The sequence below is a fragment of the Leucoraja erinacea genome, chromosome 1, assembly GCF_028641065.1.
Source record: "Leucoraja erinacea ecotype New England chromosome 1, Leri_hhj_1, whole genome shotgun sequence".
Lineage (NCBI taxonomy): Eukaryota > Metazoa > Chordata > Chondrichthyes > Rajiformes > Rajidae > Leucoraja > Leucoraja erinaceus.
Window position 1 is genome coordinate 48,392,177 of NC_073377.1, and position 19,473 is coordinate 48,411,649.

The following is a 19,473-nucleotide window of genomic DNA, read 5'->3' on the forward strand; positions in this document are numbered from 1 at the left end:
AAAAATAAATTGGATAGTTGTATGCACGGGAAAGGAGGGTTATGGTCTGAGTGCAGGTAGATGGGACTAGGGGAGAATAAGTGTTTGGTACGGACTAGAAGGGCCGAGATGGCCTGTTACCATGCTGTAATTGTTATATCGTTATATGGTTATATAGATGTATGTTTTTGGTTTTAATTTTTATTATTTTTTAGCTGTGTATATGTGGGGCGTGGGGGACACACCGTTTAATCTCTTCCCTGTACGGGGACCCGACTTTTTCCCTGTTGGGTCTCTGGTGTCATTGGGCCTAACATCGAGGAGCTGGTGGTGGCCTCCAACCGGAACCAATCTGAGGGCTCCAGTCATGGAGCCTGCGGACTCGCCATCGCGGAGCTGGGCGACTTTGGAGCGGGGAGAGCTGTGGTGGCGCATGGCTGCGACCGGACTTCGGAGCTTCGGAGGCTCCAGCCGCAGGTCCGGTGGACAGGAACATCGGGAGCTCGCGGGTCCTTAGTGGGAGACCGCTTTTCGGAGCTCCCGCAATGGCAACTTCTCCCACTGGACACGCGGGGTTTAAATGACTCGGAGCGGGGCCTAACATTGCCCGCCGGGGGCTTTAACATCGTGACGCCCAGTCGCCTCGATGCTGCAGTTGGACTGCTGGACTGCGGGAGAAGAACAAAGGGAAGAGATAAGACTTTTGCCTTCAATCACAGTGAGGAGATGTTGGCGATTCACTGTGATGGATGTTTGTGTAAACTGTGTTAAGTGTGTGTAGAATGAAATTTCGTTCAAACCTTGTCTGTTTTAATGACAATAAAAGGCATTCTATGCTATTCTAATTAAACCTTTCACACTATGATTTTTCCAGTCTATATTGGGAAAATTAAAATCCTGTAGCGGTACCATACGTGTGAATAAAGGTGAGACATCAGGCCGGTTCAAAGAGTCATTTATTCAGTGGTGACACTTTAGGTGGTGCGCTAACTATAATACAATGTTGCTGTAGCTGAGCGAGGTTGTTATCTCGGGCTCAGCCACCTGTCGACTCCTCAAGGTCTCACGGTGAGGGACCTTAAGTACCAGGACACTCCCTCTAACCCATGACTTCACGTGCCCGCCCTCGTATCTCTTGACGAGGGTTCGAGCATGAGTGGCCTGTGTTTAGGCTGACGCCACAATCCCCTACTACAACAACCTTATTTGACCTGCAGCTGTCTGCAAACTCTTGGCATATTTGTTCTTCTAATTCCCGTTGACTATTCGGGGGTCTGTAGTACACCCCCAACAAGGTGTCCATCCCTTTCTTGTTGCTCAGCTCCACCCATATAGCCTCACTAGACGAAAAGTCCATAATGTCACCTCTGATCACTGCCGTGACATCCTCCTTAACCAACAATGCAACCCCCATCCTGTTTTTCCCTAAACCCTGTCTCTCCTGAAGCTCCTGTACCCCTCCACATTGAGCTGCCAGTCCTGCCCCTTCCTTAACCAGGTTTCAGACATGGCTACAACGTCCCAGTCGCTCGTACCTATCCATGCCCTAAGCTCATCTGCCTTACTCGTCAGGACTCTTGCATTAAAATACATGCAGTTTAAACCAACTCTCCTTTCTCGCTCTCCACCTTTCACCTGCCGATTCTGTCCACTAACCTTTCCCACACCACCCACCATACCAACTTCTAGCAAATCAATTGTCTGAAATTTTCTGTGACGGTGGGGATCTTAGAGCCCAGCTGAGAAAGATTATCTATTTTGCCCCTCTGCCTCGAAAGGTTTGCAAATGCTTGAGCCTTTTGTTTAATACAGGGGCAGCACAACGGTACAGCAGTAGGGTTGCTGCCTTATATCACCAGAGACTTGGGTTCAATCCTAACAATGGGTGCTGTCTGTACGGAGTTTTATGTTATCCTTGTGAATGCGTGAGTTTTTTCCAGGAGCTCCGGTTTCCGCCCACAGTTCCAAAGATGTACAGGTTTGTAGGTTAATTGGCTACAGTAAAATTGTCCCTAGTGTGTAGGATAATGTTAGTGCGTGGGGTGATCACTGGTCAGCGGGCCTATTTCTGCGCTGGATCTCTAAAGTCTAAAAGTATAGTACTCGCATGGTACACAAAATTGCTGGAGAAACTCAGCGGGTGCAGCAGCATCTATGGATCGAAGGAAATAGGCAACGTTTGGGACAGAAACCCTTCCTCAGTACTCGCATGTTGGGCCCTGCCATCACTGAGTATTTGCGATGTTCTTGGAGCCTTTTCCTGCTAGCTCATCACCATTGACTAGATGTGAAAGGGTGGCAGAGCTATTTTCAGATCTCTTGAAATAACCTTGTCTTGTTATTCAGTTTCTGTTCTTTTGCATGCAAATGGTGTGGTTTTGCAGTTTCATTACGCAGGCATATCATCATTTGTAGGGATGCCTGCTATTATTACCAGCATGCTCTTCTGTACTTCTCATTGAACCAGGGTTAACCACCTAACTTGATGGATGAGAGGGAATCCTACTGAAACATATAAGACTATTAAGGGTTTGGACATGCTAGAGGCAGGAAACATGTTCCCAATGTTGGGGGAGTCTAGAACCAGGGGCCATAGTTTAAGAATAAGTGGTAAGCCATTTAGAACAGAGATGAGGAAAATCATTTTCACACAGAGAGTTGTGAGTCTGTGGAATTCTCTGCTTCAGAGGGCGGTGGACACTGGTTCTCTGGATGCTTTAAAGAGAGAGTTAGATAGAGCTCTTATCTTGCCACCATTTTACTAAGCTCTCTATTTCATTCCTATTCTCCGTCTCATCATTGGTTGAGATCCAACCCACTTCATTGGAAGGAATGAGTGACAGGTGTTTCTGACTCCTAGGCCCAGAAGTTTGGAGCTGTATTTGACAAGATTATATTGTTCAGGGCAGCGTTACAGTCAAATAAATGGAAAGGGAATGGGGATTTGTTGAGTTGGAAGGCAGTGAATTATCTGAGCGTTGATGAAGTAAAAATGGAGTATTTGAACTGTGGCCCTGGAGAGTGGGGAGTACAGGAACCAGAGTCCTGGTGTGTAGGCAGTGAACCAAAAACCAGGACCCCAGTGGGTGGGAAAGGAGTGTGGAAAGCAGGGTCCTGCTAATTGTGATGGGAGCATGTTAGTCAACAGCTGTTGAGCCAGATGCTGAACCATCAGAATTTCCAAATAACTGGTGAGTGGATCATTGGAAGTTAGCCGGACATATGTTATGCTAACGGATCGGTCATTCCCCTTTTTACTCTCCCTACCTTTCTTAAATGGTGGGTTCACATTTGCTGCCCTCCAATCTGCAAGAACCTTTCTAGAATCTGTGGAATTTTGGAAGATGGTAACCAGAACATCTACTATCTCCATAGCCATCTCTTTCAAAACTCTGGAATGTAGGTCATCAGGTCTTTGGGATTTATCAGTTGCCATTAACTTCTCTGATAGTCTTTTCTTACACTGATGTCTTCTTCCTTTTTTCCCTTAAAGTTGACCCTTCGTCTTCCTTCACTTCAAATGATCTTGGTAATCTGCTGACAAAATGTGAAAAAAATCTGCTTCTCAACCAAGATATTTTCTCCAAAATACATGAACAAAGTTGCAGCAGTAAATGATGAGAGAAATTCTTCAATAACTCTGTGATAATGAAGCCTAATGACAGTCAGGTAAATCAGTGATGGCCACGTGACTTTTGGCACCACAGTAGACTAGCTGCCTCACAGCACTGGCAACCTCAGTTCAGTCCTGACTCTGGTGCAGTCTGTGTGGAGTTTGCACGTTTTGTCGGTGATCCATATGGGTTTCTTCCATTTGCTCCGCATTCCTCACATACCAGGAATGCATGGGATGGTGGGTTAATTGGATGCTAAATTGTAATAGAATATGTGAGGTAGTTGATGGGAATGTGAAAAGGATAAAATGGACTAGGGTAGGATAAATGTAAAAAGTGGCTCCTTGGTGCTTAGTCTGGATTGTTCAAGTTCAAGTGAGTTTATTGTCATGTGTCCCTAGATAGGACAATTAAATTCTTGCTTTGCTTAAGCACACAGAAAATAACATATATAACATATAACATTTAACAATTACAGCACGGAAACAGGCCATCTCGGCCCTACAAGTCTGTGCCGAACAATTATTTTCCCTTAGTCCCACCTGCCTGCACTCATACCATAACCCTCCATTCCCTTCTAAAATAGTAGGCATTTACTACAAAACAGATCAATGTGTCCATATACCATGATATAATATATATACACATGAATAAATAAACTGGTAAAGTGCAAATAACAGAAAGTGGTTATTAATAATCAGAGTTTTGTCCGAGCCAGTTTTAATAGCCTGATGGCTGTGGGGAAGTAGCTATTCCTGAACCTGGTTGTTGCAGTCTTCAGGTTCCTATACCTTCTACCTGAAGGTAGCAGGGAGATGAGTGTGTGGCCAGGATGGTGTGGGTCTTTGATGATACTGCCAGCCTTTTTGAGGCAGCGACTGCGATAAATCCCCTCGATGGAAGGAAGGTCAGAGCCGATGATGGACTGGGCAGTGTTTACTACTTTTTGTAGTCTTTTTCTCTCCAGCGCGCTCAAATTGCCGAACCAAGCCACGATGCAACCGGTCAGCATGCTCTCGACTGTGCACCTGTAGAAGTTAGAGAGAGTCTTCCTTGACAAACCGACTCTCCGTAATCTTCTCAGGAAGTAGAGGCGCTGATGAGCTTTTTTGATAATTGTTAGTGTTCTCGAACCAGGAAAGATCTTCAGAGATGTGCATGCCCAGGAATTTGAAGTTCTTGACCCTTTCAACCATCGACCCATTGATATAAATGGGGCTGTGGGTCCCCCTCCTACTCCTTCCAAAGTCCACAATCAGTTCCTTGGTTTTGCTGGTGTTGAGGGCCAGGTTATTGCGCTGGCACCATATGGACAGTTGCTCGATCTCTCTTCCATACTCTGACACATCCCCATCAGTGATACGCCCCACAATAGTGGTGTCATCAGCGAACTTGATGATGGAGTTCGCACTGTGGTTCGCTACGCAGTCATGGGTATAGAGTGAGTACAGCAGGGGGCTGAGCACGCAGCCTTGAGGTGCTCCCGTGCTGATTGTTATCGAGGCTGACACATTTCCACCAATACGAATAGACTGTGGTCTGTGGATGAGGAAGTCGAGGATCCAATTGCAGAGGGATGCGCAGAGACCCAGTTCTGCGAGTTTGGTAACCAGTTTGGAGGGGATGATTGTGTTAAATGCCGAGCTGTAATCAATGAATAACAGCCTGACATATGAGTTTTTGTTGTCCAAGTGGTCCAGTGCGGAGTGGAGGGCCAGCGAGATCGCATCCACCGTTGATCTGTTGTGGCGGTAAGCGAACTGCAGTGGGTCCAGGTTTTTGTCGAGGTAGGAGTTGATTTGCTCCATGATCAACCTCTCAAAGCACTTCATCACCACCGGCGTTAGTGCCACTGGTCGATAGTCATTGAGGCACGTCACCTTACTCTTCTTGGGCACCGGTATAATTGATGCCCTTTTAAAGCAGGTGGGGACCTCAGACCTCAGAAGTGAGAGGGTGAAAATGTCCGTAAAAACTCCCGCCAGTTGGTCCACACAGGTTTTTAGAACACGACCGGGTATACCATCAGGACCAGGTGCTTTTCGGGGGTTCACCCCTCTGAAGGATTTCCTGACGTCGGCCTCTGTGACTGAGACTGAAATGCCATCACAGCGAATGGGGGATCGGGAAGGCACATCAGTATTCTCCCTGTCAAAGCATGCGTAAAACGCATTGAGCTCGTCAGGGAGTGATGTTACACCGACATTCGAGCTGCCTCCTGGTTTCGCCTTGTAGGAGGTGATTGCATTCAGACCCTGCCACAGCTGCCGAACATCTGTCTTGTCCTCCAGTTTGGAGCAGGTCCCCTTTGGCCTTTTTGATGGCCTTACCAAGGTCGTATCTGGTCTTCATGTAGGCCACTGTATCATTGGAGGTGAATGCCCTGTGTGTGGACTTCAGGAGAGTGCGGATCTCAAAGTTCATCCGAGATTTCTGATTGGGAAACACTCGGAAGGTTTTTGTAGGGATGCAGTCCTCCACACATTTCTTTACGAAGTCTGTAACGACTGTGGCATATTCGTTCAAGTCCGTTGCCGAGTCCTTGAACATTGCCCAGTCTACAGACTCCAAACAGTCCTGGAGTTGTTCTTCTGCCCCCCCCCCCCCCCGACCAGCTCTGTGCTGTCCTCACCTCTGGGGGTGCGCTCTTTAATTGCTGCCTGTAGGCAGGAAGAAGCAGCACCGCGGTATGGTCGGATTTACCGAAGTGAGGGCGAGGGATAGAACGATAGGCATTCTTAATGGTGGTGTAGCAGTGGTCGAGGGTGTTAGGTCCTCTGGTGCAGCAGGAGACATGTTGGTGGAAGTTGGGGAGTGATTTCTTGAGGTTCGCCTTATTGAAGTCCCCAGCAATGGTGGTAAATGCCTCGGGGTAAGACGTCTGGTGTTTGTTGACCACTGCGTGCAGCTCCTCCAGTGCCAGACGGACATCTGCCTGGGGTGGGATGTAGACCGCGGTCAGGAAAACGGAGGTGAATTCTCTCGGGAGGTAGAAGGGATGGCACTTCACCGCCAGATGTTCGAGGTGTGGAGAGCAGGAGTTGGACAGGACTGTCACACCTGAGCACCACGCAGAGTTGACCATGTGGCTGACGCCCCCTCCTCTCCCTTTCCCAGATGCCAGTGTACGGTCCATGTGGTGGATGGAGAACCCTTCAGGCTGGACCGCTGAGTCTGGGGAGCTGGGGGTGAACCATGTCTGTGAAACAGAACACAGAGCATTCCCTCAGCTCCCTTTGATAAAGCAGTCTTGCCCTTAAGTCCTTCACTTTATTTTCAAGGGACTGTACATTGGCCAGTAGGATAGTAGGGAGAGGGGGCCGAAGGCCCCTGCGCTTCATTCTGACCTGAAGTCCTGCCCGTAGGCTAAAGGACGTTTCCATGCCGCATCTCTATGATTGACAAGATGACGTGATAATTAAAGTTACTTCTCGACCTCACTATCTCCAACGCAGGTGATAGACTACTGACCGACATCTACAATAAACCCACTGACTCCCATGGCTATCTGGACTACACTTCTTCCCACCCTGCTTCCTGTATGGACTCCATCCCCTACTCCCAATTCCTCCCTCTACGCCGCATCTGCACCCAGGATGAGGTGTTCCAAACCAAGGCATCGGAGATGTCCTCATTCTTCAAAGAACGGGGATTCCCCTCTTCGACTATAGATGAGGCTCTCACCAGGGTCCCTTCTATACCCTGTAACTCTGCTCTCACTCCCCATCCCCCCCACTCGCAACAAGGACAGAGTCCCCCTTGTCCTCACCTTCCACCCTACCAGCCGTCACATACAACAAATAATCCTCCGACATTTTCGCCACATCCAACATGATCCCACCACTGGCCACATGTTCCCATCTCCTCCCCTGTATGCTTTCCGCAGAGACCGCTTCCTCCATAACTCCCTGGTCAATTTGTCCCTTCCCACCCGTACCATCCCCTCTCCTGGGACTTTCCCTTGCAGCCGCAGGAAATGCTACACTTGTTGCTTCACCTCCCCACCTTAACTCCATTCAAGGACCCAAACAGTCTTTCCAGGTGCAGCAGAGGTTCACTTGCATCTCCTCCAATGTCATCTATTGCATCCGCTGCTCTAGGTTTCAGCTGCTCTACATTGGTGAGACCAAGCGTAGGCTTGGCGATCACTTCGCCCAACACCTCCGCTCGATTCCCAATAACCAACCTGATCACCCTGTGGCTCAGCACTTCAAATCCCCCTCCCATTCCGAATCCGACCTTTCTGGCCTGGGCCTCCTCCATGGCCACAGTGAGGCCCACCGTAAATTGGAGGAGCAGCACCTCATATTTCACTTGGACAGTTTACACCCCAGCGGTATGACCAGCGGGACAACCAGGTTCTGCAACAGCTTCATCCCCCAGGCCATAAGATTACTGAACAATCAACAAAACCGAGGCTAGAACTTTTTAAATATCGACACTTTTTAAAAACTTTTTATATATATTTTTATTTTACAGAACCATGCACATGAGGCATTTTTATGGACGCACCTAGCACTTTTTACTATTACCTGATTTTGGAGAGGCAAATGCAACGAAATTTCGTTCAAGGTGCACTGTGTCTAGGTGTATATCTGAATGACAATAAAGTTTTCATTCATTCATTCATTCATTCATTGACTTCTCCAATTTCAGGTAGTCCCTGCTTTCTCCTCACTTTCCCAGCTCTCCCTCAGCCCACTGTCTCCACCTCTTCCTTTCTTCTTCCTGCCCCACCCACCCTCACATCAGTCCGAAACGTTGCCTATTTTCTTTGCTCCATAAATGCTGCCTCACCCGCTGAGTTTCTCCAGCATTTTTGCCTACCTTCGATTTTCCAGCATCTGCAGTTCCTTCTTAAACTTAACTTTTACATTTAATGTTTACCTTCACTAACAAAAGATTATGTTAATTAATCTGTAATTTTGTACAACAAAAAAAATTCCAATTACACATATTCGACAAACATATGATGAGGACATTCTTCACAAACACATTTGTGTAATGTCTCCAGTCAGTTGTGTCTAAATGGGAAAACCCGAGAAATAATACAATGTTTACAATGTTTCGTTAATATTTTCCCACTACCTGTTTTTGAAACCACACCAACCTCATGCTACTGGCTCACTTGTGATGGTTGCCGAGTATGAGCTGTGTTCACTGACATTGTCTCAGCTGGGCCCCCAATTTTACAAGTAGAATAACTGAAGCTTGCTACACTGGATAAAGGTAGCCAGCTGTTCTTCTGGTGAGGTTTAGTGTGGCCGCCGGGAGGTACTGGCCTGTGTTCAGGAACACATTCTGTTTCAGGAGTGGTCAAGAATTTGCAATTACATGGGAGAGAGCCAATACCCCATTTCTCAATAGCTGCAGTGGAGAACGGTGAAGAAGCTGGAGAGGAAGAGAGATGTCCTGGTGGTGCCTCTGGCTGCTACAAATGCGAAAAGTGCATCCAGGTACAGCTCCTAAAGGGCCGTGTTGGGGAACTGGAGAAGCAAGTGGATGACCTCCGGTTCGTACGAGAAACGGAGTCGTTCCTCGACAAGTCCTACAGTACGATTGTTACACCTAAGGTACTGGAAGAGAGAAGGTGGGAGACAGTGAGAAAGGGAGGGAAGCATGGAATGCCAACGTTCCCCGGGTGGTGTACCTCTTGTAAACAGGTTCACCCGCTTAGAAGCTGTCGGGACAGAAGACGTGTTTACACTGAGCGACGGACTGGCTTGCGATGCGAATAGGGCTGTTGAGCCAAAACCAAAAAGGCCTAAGGCAGGCAAGGCCATTGTAGTGGGAGACTCCATTGTGAGAGGTACGGACAGGGGTTTCTGCGGCAACAGACGGGATGCGAGGATGGTGTGCTGCCTTCCCGGTGCCAGGATCCAGGATGTCACGGACAGAGTGCAGAAAATCCTCAAGGGCGAAGGTGAACATCCGGAACTGGTAGTGCATGTCGGCATAAACAATGTCGGAAAGAAGGGGATGAATATTCTGCAGCGTGACTTTAGAGAGCTCGGAAAAATGTTGAAAAGCAGGACCTCCAGGGTTGTTATCTCCGGTTTGCTTCCAGTTCCCCGTGCTGGCGAGAGCAGGAACAGGGAGATACGGGACCTGAACGTGTGGCTGAGGAACTGGTGCACGGGGCAGGGATTTAGGTTCTTAGATCACTGGGATCTGTTTTGGGGTAAGGGGGAACTGTACAAAAGGGACGGATTGCATCTTAACAGGTGTGGGACCAGCATTCTGGCAGGCAGGTTTGCCACTGCTACACGGGTGGCTTTAAACTGAATAAGGGGGGTGGGGTGTCGAATGGGATAGTGGAGGATGGAGTTAAAGGGAAAGGGTTTCTTAAATGTGTGAGCGTAGAGACCGAGGGGTGTAAAATGAGGGTAGAAGCAATAGGTAGCAAGGTGAAAAGTAAAAGTGGCAGGCAGACAAAACCCGGGCAAAAATCGAAAAGGGCCACTTTTCAACATAATTGTATAAGGGGTAAGAGTGTTGTAAAAACAAGCCTGAAGGCTTTGTGTCTCGATGCAAGGCGCATTCGTAATAAGGTGGATGAGTTGAAAGTGCAGATAGCTATTAATGACTATGATATAGTTGGGATCACGGAGACATGGTTCCAGGGTGACCAAGGCTGGGAGCTGAACATCCAGGGATATTCAATATTCAGGAGGGATAGAGAGAAAGGAAAAGGAGGTGGGGTAGCGTTACTGATTAGAGAGGAGATTAATGCAATGGAAAGGAAGGATATTAGTTTGGAGGATGTGGAATCGGTATGGGTAGAGCTGCGAAACACTAAGGGGCAGAAAACGCTGGTGGGTGTTGTGTACAGGCCACCTAACAGTAGTAGTGAAGTTGGAGATGGTATCAAACAGGAAATTAGAAATGCGTGCGACAAAGGCAAAACAGTTATAATGGGTGACTTCAATCTACATATAGATTGGGTGAATCAAATTGGCAGGGGTGCTGAGGAAGAGGATTTCTTGGAATGTATGCGGGATAGTTATCTAAATCAACATGTAGAGGAACCAACGAGAGAGCAGGCTATTTTAGACTGGGTATTGAGTAATGAGGAAGGGTTAGTTAGCAATCTTGTTGTACGTGCCCCCTTGGGCAAGAGTGACCATAATATGGTTGAGTTCTTCATTAGGATGGAGAGTGACATTGTTAATTCAGAAACAATGGTTCTGAACTTAAAGAAAGGTAACTTTGAGGGTATGAGACGTGAATTGGCCAAGATTGACTGGCAATTAATTCTAAAAGGGTTGACGGTGGATATGCAATGGAAGACATTTAAAGACTGCATGGATGAACTACAAAAATTGTTCATCCCAGTTTGGCAAAAGAATAAATCAGGGAAGGTAGTACATCCGTGGATAACAAGGGAAATCAGGGATAGTATCAAAGCGAAGGATGATGCGTACAAATTAGCCAGAAAAAGCAGCATACCGGAGGACTGGGAGAAATTCAGAGACCAGCAGAGGAGGACAAAGGGCTTAATTAGGAAAGGAAAAATAGATTATGAAAGAAAACTGGCAGGGAACATAAAAACTGACTGCAAATGTTTTTATAGATATGTGAAAAGAAAGAGATTAGTTAAAACAAATGTAGGTCCCTTGCAGTCAGAAACAGGTGAGTTGATCATGGGGAACAAGGATATGGCGGACCAATTGAATAACTACTTTGGTTCCGTCTTCACTAAGGAAGACATAAATAATTTGCCGGAAATAGCAGGGGACCGCGGGTCAAAGGAGTTGGAGGAATTGAGTGAAATCCAGGTTAGCCGGGAAGTGGTGTTGGGTAAATTGAATGGATTAAAGGCCGATAAATCCCCAGGGCCAGATAGGCTGCATCCCAGAGTACTTAAGGAAGTAGCTCCAGAAATAGTGGATGCATTAGTAATAATCTTTCAAAACTCTTTAGATTCTGGAGTAGTTCCTGAGGATTGGCGGGTAGCAAACGTAACCCCACTTTTTAAGAAGGGAGGGAGAGAGAAAATGGGGAATTACAGACCAGTTAGTCTAACATCGGTAGTGGGGAAACTGCTAGAGTCAGTTATTAAAGATGGGATAGCAGCACATTTGGAAAGTGGTGAAATCATTGGACAAAGTCAGCATGGATTTACGAAAGGTAAATCGTGTCTGACGAATCTTATAGAATTTTTCGAGGATGTAACTAGTAGCGTGGATAGGGGAGAACCAGTGGATGTGGTGTATCTGGACTTCCAGAAGGCTTTTGACAAGGTCGCACATAAGAGATTAGTATACAAACTTAAAGCACACGGCATTGGGGGTTCAGTATTGATGTGGATAGAGAACTGGCTGGCAAACAGGAAGCAAAGAGTAGGAGTAAACGGGTCCTTTTCACAATGGCAGGCAGTGACTAGTGGGGTACCGCAAGGTTCAGTGCTGGGACCCCAGCTGTTTACAATATATATTAATGATCTGGATGAGGGAATTGAAGGCAATATCTCCAAGTTTGCGGATGACACTAAGCTGGGGGGCAGTGTTAGCTGTGAGGAGGATGCTAGGAGACTGCAAGGTGACTTGGATAGGCTGGGTGAGTGGGCAAATGTTTGGCAGATGCAGTATAATGTGGATAAATGTGAGGTTATCCATTTTGGTGGCAAAAACGGGAAAGCAGACTATTATCTAAATGGTGGCCGATTGGGAAAGGGGGAGATGCAGCGAGACCTGGGTGTCATGGTACACCAGTCATTGAAGGTAGGCATGCAGGTGCAGCAGGCAGTAAAGAAAGCGAATGGTATGTTAGCTTTCATTGCAAAAGGATTTGAGTCTAGGAGCAGGGAGGTTCTACTGCAGTTGTACAGGGTCTTGGTGAGACCACACCTGGAGTATTGCGTACAGTTTTGGTCTCCAAATCTGAGGAAGGACATTATTGCCATAGAGGGAGTGCAGAGAAGGTTCGCCAGACTGATTCCTGGGATGTCAGGACTGTCTTATGAAGAAAGACTGGATAGACTTGGTTTATACTCTCTAGAATTTAGGAGATTGAGAGGGGATCTTATAGAAACTTACAAAATTCTTAAGGGGTTGAACAGGCTAGATGCAGGAAGATTGTTCCCGATGTTGGGGAAGTCCAGGACAAGGGGTCACAACTTAAGGATAAGGGGGAAATCCTTTAAAACCGAGATGAGAAGAACTTTTTTTCACACACCTAGAGTGGTGAATCTCTGGAACTCTCTGCCACAGAGGGTAGTTGAGGCCAGTTCATTGGCTATATTTAAGAGGGAGTTAGATGTGGCCCTTGTGGCTAAGGGGATCAGGGGGTATGGAGAGAAGGCAGGTACGGGATACTGAGTTGGATGATCAGCCATGATCATATTGAATGGCGGTGCAGGCTCGAAGGGCCGAATGGCCTACTCCTGCACCTAATTTCTATGTTTCTATGTTTCTATGTCCTCGTTACACAGCAGGGTAGGCAGTGGGAGTTGACAGTAATTGAGATCAATGCCAGGATAAACCCAGTAGTAGGCTGGGATTTTATCCCTTGGAGCACAGGAGGATGAGGGGTGATCTTATAGAGAGGTATATATAAAATCATGAGAGGAATAGATGGGGTAGATGCACAGTCTCGTGCCCAGAGTAGGTGAATCGAGGACCAGTGGACATACTTAGGTTTAAGGTGAAGGGGAAAAGATTTCACATGAATCTGAGGGGTAACTTTTTTGCACAATGCGTGGTGGGTGTATGGAACAAGTTGCCAGAGGAGGTAGTTGAGGCTGGGACTATCCCAATGTTTAAGAAACAGTTTGACGGGTACATAGGACAGGTTTGTAGGGATATGGACCAAATGCAGGCAGGTGGGACTAGAGTAGCTGGGACATGTTGGCCGGTGTGGGCAAGTTGGGCCAAAGGACCCGTTTCAACACTGTATCACTCCATGACTCTAGTACCACATGAGGTTTAGTGAGCTCAAAAGGCATATTTAAGATCAGCACATGTTCCTCAAATCCCCCTTTCCACCAAATGCATCACAAACTATGCACATTGCTCAATGAAACACACCTCTGTGATTACTCACCTGCAAAGATCTCAATCAGAACTCATACCTAACATTCATATGTAATGTTCTAATGCATTCTCCCACGGTGCCACCGGCCTCAAATCCACATTTCACGGCGAACATACACAGCTATTCAAGAATGACAGGTATGCCATTCCAACCGCATGCACAAAGCTAACCGATATACCTTTCTTCAAAGGACAAGATGTTGAAACACACTGCATAGTGCTACTGTGGGTGTAAACTTCAGGTGCCAGTTTATCAATGCAACTGATGTGACAAAAACAAAAGGAAAATTGTAGAATGAGTGCAGTGCATGAGAAATTATCAATTGCACTTACTTTTCCACCCCATCACTTCAATCTGTATTAGGTTAGCTGAAGTTTCCCATTTTCACTACTGCATAGTCTTTGTTCTTCATAATTTCCTACATTGGTTCATCTATACAACTCCAAAATTGGTATTTTGAAGAATACAGACATGCATAATGGCCGTACTATTATTTCTTATCATTGACAAAATGAATTCTGTCTTTGACTTTCTCCAACGCAGCAATAGTTTTTAATTACATCCTGCACCAATTTTGTTTGGAACCTTCTATTGAGTGTTTTAAATACCTGCTTAAAATACTCAGCAGATTAAACAGCATGTGTGGAGAGATAAAAAGTTAATGTTTCAGGTCAATTACCATACATTGGAACCTGTCAGCTTCAACAATATGGTAGCAGATGGAATAAAATGTAGGAAAATGTGAAGTTATTTACTTTGGTCGAAAAAAACTCAAGATGGATTTGAAATGGTGGTAAACCAGTGATGGACAGCTTTAACAAACAATTATGAATGTAGAATGTAGCATTAAGAATAAGAGGTATGTTGCATTTCTATTTTAGTACAAAGTTTAGAGTACAAAATTAAGGATGCTTTAGTTTCAATTGTACAAGTGTTTGATGAAACCACACTTGGGGAAATTTTGGTCTTTACATTTAAAAACATACATGCACATTGCAGATTCTATGAAATCTGACCTTGGAGAGGGTCCAGAGGAGATTTACAAAAATCCCAGGGAATGAGTGGGTTAACATACGGGGGATTTGAGCATCCTGTTCAAATAGTAGTACAAATCACTATTCTAAACTCCGCTTTTGACCAGGACCGGCAGGGTTTACATAAAAACATTGACAGCACTGGGCCTGTACTACCAGTACATGCTGTAGCCTCACCATGATTTTTAGCACTGGAATGTACTATGCTGGGCCCAGGGTGTTTAGAAGAGTGGGGTGCCTCATGATCTGTGTGGGGTGGGGGGGCTAATTGAAATGTACCGAATAGTGAAAGGCTTGGATAAAGTGGATGTGGAGAGGATGTTTCCACTAGTGGGAGAGTCAAGGACTAGAGGTCATTGTCTCAGAATTAAAGGACGTTCCTTTAGGAAGGAGATGAGGATGAATTTCTTTAGTTAATCACTTTTAGACTGCCTCTACTACCAGTACATCCTCTCTAAAATACGGGGATCTTGGCAGGAAAACAATACAGAGTACTCCAATTGTAGCCTCACCAGCATCCTGTTCAAATGTAGTAATCCATCACTTTCTAAACTTCACCTTGCAATGAAGGCCAATCTACTAGCTTGCTTCTAACTACCTGTACACCTGCCTGTTGTCCTTTAGTGATATGTCAAGAATGTTTTATTGACTTATTTACAGTATGTCCCGAAATGGAACAATGAAATTCTTACTTGCAGCAGCACAACAGATATGTAAATGTAGTACTCTGTGCACAAGGTTACAAGGATCCCTCAGTATTTTGCACATCTGAATACACCTTTCCAAATTAAGCCATTGTTATTTTATGGAAGGGCTTCCCATGAGGAAAGATGACAGCATTCAGACTGTAATCAGACAGTATTGACAGAAGCTCAGAAGAGTGTGGCAGAGTAGTGCAGCAGATGGTACCTCACCACTCCAGTGAACTTGGGTCTGACTACGTGGAGTTTACACGTTCAACCATGTTCAACCTGTCACCATGTCGGATTTCCCCAAATGCTTCAAATTTCTCCCAAATTGCAGACGTGTCAGTTGGTAGATTACTATAAATTACCCCGTGCCCCTTGTGTAGGTAAATGGGGAATTAATCGGAAATGTAATGGGAGGGGGCCTGTATCCTATCCCGCATCAAGCCCCATTCAGCTGTACCACTCAAGCTTACTGACTGACAATAACTCTCAAATTTAATTTCTCGCTGTCAAACACCCCCAAAGTTCATTGTGGTGGGTCGAATCATGAACATTGATGAGATTCTCCCTTGATGTCAGCAAGAGGAAGGAGCTAGTTATTGACATCAGGAAGCATATGGAGGCACAGTGGCCTAGGGCAGCACAGTGGCGCAGCACTAGAGTTGCTGCCTTTTAGTGCCCAAGACGCAAGTTCGATCCTGACTACGGGTGCAGTGAAATGGAATATCTACTACGGGTGTACGAAGTTTGTACTTTCTCCCTGTGACCACATGGGTTTTCTTCTGGTGCTACGGTTTCCTCCCACACTCCAAAGACATACAGATTTGTAGGTTAATTGGCTCCTGTAAATTGTCCTTAGTGTAGAATAGTGTTTGTGTAGGGGGTGATCACTGATCAGCACGGACTCAGTGGGCCGAAGGGCCTATTTCCACGCTGTATCTCTAAAGTTTCAAGGCATAGTGGAAATCATGCCCCAATCAGCATCAATTGTACTGAAGTGGAAATAGTTGAAAGCTTCAAGTTCCTTGGCATTAATATTACCATGGACCAACCACATTAATGTCACAGCGAAGAAGTCACACCAACGCCTCTACGTCCTGAGGACATTCTGAGGAAATTTGGTATGTCACCAATGATTCTTACTAACTTCTACAGATGCACCATAGAAAACATGTTGTCAGGTTGCATCACAGCATAGTTTTGGAACAGCTCTGCCCAAGACCACAAGAAATTGCAGTTGTAGATGTAGCCCAGGCCATCACACATACCAGACAGCCCACAGTTGACTCCATCTACACTTTGCGCTGCCTCAGAAAAGTAGCTAACATAATCAAAAACGTGTCCCACCCTGGTCATTCCATCTTCTCCCTGCTCCCACCCGTCAGAAGGTAAAGAACCTTGAAAGCAAGTAATACCAGACTCAGGAACACTTTCTTCCCATCTGTTATCAAGCTTCTGAATGGTCCTTCCATAAGCTAGGAAACAGTCTGATTCACCTCTACCCCATTTTTGACATTGGACTTTATCTATTGAACAATGCTGAGAGCTATATTCTGCACAGTATCTTCCCCGTCAAAGGGTTTGGACCCAAAATACCACCTATTCCTTTCCTCCAGAGATGCTGCCTGACCCGCTGAGTTACTCCAGCATTTTGTGTCTATCTTTGGTGTAAACCAGCATCTGCAGTTCCTTCCTATGCATCAGCATATTTACTTTCTTAGGTGTCTGAAAAGTTTTGGCAAGTAAATGTGGATTCTCTTAAACTTGTACAGATGCACAATAGAAAGTATCAGATGGATGCATCTCAGCCTGGTATGGCAACTGCTTAGTTTTAGTGTAGTTTAGACATACAGCCCCCGCACATTGATACTACCCTACACATACGAGGGACAATTTTACATTTTTAATTTATACCAAGCCAATTAACCTACACACCTTTACATCTTTGGAGTGTGCGAGGGAACTGAAGATCTTGGAGAAAACCCACACAGGTCACGGGGAGAACAAACTCCGTACATAGAAACATAGAAAATAGGTGCAGGAGTTGGCCATTTGGCCATTCAAGCCAGCACCATTCAATATCTTCATGGCTGATCATCCAAAATCTGTACCCCATTCCTGTGTTCTTTATCCCATATCCCTTGATTCCACTAGGCCTAAGAGTTATATCTAACTCTCTCTTGAAAACATCAAGTGAATTGGCCTCCACTGCCTTCTGTGAAAGAGAATTCCACAGATTCACAACTCTCTGGGTGAAAACATTTTTCCTCATCTATGTCTTAAATGGCCTACTCCTTATTCTTAAACTATGACCCCTGGTTCTGGACTCCCCCAACATCAGGAACATTTTTCGAATCCCTTAAGAATGTTAAATGTTTCTATAAGATTCCCTCTCATCCTTTTACGTTCTAGTGAATACAATCCGTCGACCTATTCTTTCATTATATGTCAGTCCTGCCATCCCGGGAAGTGACCTGGTGAATCTATGCTGCACTCTCTCAAGAGCAAGAATTGTTCAAAAGCAAAAATAACAGACAAACACCAGTAGTTAGGATCGAACCCGGGTCTCAGGCACTGTAAGGCAGTAGCTCTACCTCTGTGACACCGTGCCATCCTGCTGTGCTCTTGATTGCCTGAACCTGCAGAGTGGTGAACACAGCCCGGTTCATCACATGTTGTCACTTTGTTTCATCCAGCCATCTTCATGGTGCATTGCAGGGCTCGAAATTAACTGTTGCCCGGGTGCCAATGGCCACCTAAAGTCCCACCGGGACACCTAAATGCCGTGTCGTTTTAACCGGCTTGGCAAGCGAAGGAAAGCTTGGCTGATGTGGACTGCGGGCAGCCTGATGCAAACTGTGCCGGTGTTTCTCAGAGACCTCTTGTCTTATCTTTGTTCCCTGTCTTGCCCTGTGGAGTTGCTGCTTATTTGTGAACCAGTGGCTCAGGCAGCGGATAGGCGCTCGACACCGCTGCAAATTGTACTGTTGCTGTTGTTCCCTTAAAGGGCATGTCATACTTTGTGATTTTTTTTCGGTGCTGCGGAGCATCAGTGAAGGTTTTAAAGGGCCTCACTCACTGACGCTCTGCAGTTGCCGAAAAATATCACAAAGTGGGACAGGCCCTTTAAGGGAACAACAGCAACAGAACAATTTGCAGCGGTGTCGAGCACCTGAGCCGCTTCTTCCCTTCCCCACTCTTCCTCCCTTCATCCCGCTCCACTCTTCCTCCCCTTCTCCACTCACTCCCACCCCCCTCATATCCCCATCTCCCTCCCTTCTCCAACACCCACTTTCATGACGTTCCCCATTTGTGGTCCCAGCCTACGATCAGCGATCCACCCGCTCACTATCCCACACACGCTAGGGACAATTTATACAAACCTTTGGAGTGCGGGAGGTAACCCTAACTCTAGGTTGATAGGCTTGGTATTTATAAATTGTCCCTAGTATGTGTGGGATAGTGTGCAGGGGAAAGCTGGAACGTGGACTTGGTGGGCAGAAGGGCACTGTATCTCTGAACTAAATGTGACACAGGGCCCCAGGGTTTGGACTCGAACCCCCAATATTCTGCATGGGAACTAAACTGTTGGTCACGAGTTGTCCCAGAGGCAGATCTCTTTTCCAATGGTCTCTCCAAACCCCCAGAGGCAGCAGGCTTTTCAACTGGGTACAGGCAATGTTTTAAATACACCCACCCACCTGCTCCACCCACTGAGTCTAAATACCCCACCACCCATTATGAAGCAAGTCGAGGTGGCGGGGGGGGGGGGGGGGGGGGGGGGGGGGTTGTTGTTCCCAAAGTCTGCATTAATCCCATAGTCAATGTTACTAAAACAGATGATGTGGAGTAGACTTTGTACAGTACTCTTAGTGGGATCTAGCTATCACAGAATGGGGGGCGTCGGGGAAAGTGGGAGGTTGGAAAATGGGAGAAGGGAGGGAGAGGGGGAGAAGGGTATGTGGGGGGAGTGGAAAAGGGGGAGAAGAGTGGAGCAGGAAGGAAGAAGTGGGGGAAGGGAGAAGAGTGGGGGCGGAGTGGAGAAGGAGGGATGGGAGCAGGAGGGAGGAGGGGAGTTCAGTCTACACTCACTGAATCCATCCCTGTGAAAAGTTAGAGATG